Source organism: Sinocyclocheilus grahami, unplaced genomic scaffold, assembly GCF_001515645.1.
Source record: "Sinocyclocheilus grahami isolate Dianchi unplaced genomic scaffold, SAMN03320097.WGS_v1.1 scaffold4053.1, whole genome shotgun sequence".
Classification (NCBI taxonomy): domain Eukaryota; kingdom Metazoa; phylum Chordata; class Actinopteri; order Cypriniformes; family Cyprinidae; genus Sinocyclocheilus; species Sinocyclocheilus grahami.
Window position 1 is genome coordinate 10,063 of NW_015509065.1, and position 491 is coordinate 10,553.

Here is a 491-nt window from a genome sequence, read left to right on the forward strand (position 1 = left end):
TGTGTACATAACAAAACAATTGGCGTTAAAGAAACCATTCAATTCCAATCTGATGGTTCACGCTCCGGTCACATTGCCATGAATTGGACACATAATCGGTTCAAGGACCACATATCAAAGCTGCCCAAATCGGATTGAAAAGATTGGATTTTTTGTGTTCACACTGCTCTGAAAAATGAGATCTGTGTCACACATAGGCAAAAGAAATTGGATTTTGGGTTGCCAAATGCTGTGAACTTGTATTCCTTCTCAATATGATCCCCTCTTCTGGTCATTTGCCTCGCTACATCCTCCTCTAATTGGCTGTGGTTTCCCGCCAAGCCCTTTTTTTGCTCTCCTTGTGAGGAAGTGCTTACACTCTGGCCTGCATCAAATGAGCAGAAGAGATTTTGGTAATTGCTCCGCTGGGTTTGGAGTTTGTGAGGTGTGGTGATGGTGGTAATGGTCTAGGCCAATTTGCTCTGTGTGTGTGTGTGTGTGTGTGTGTGTGT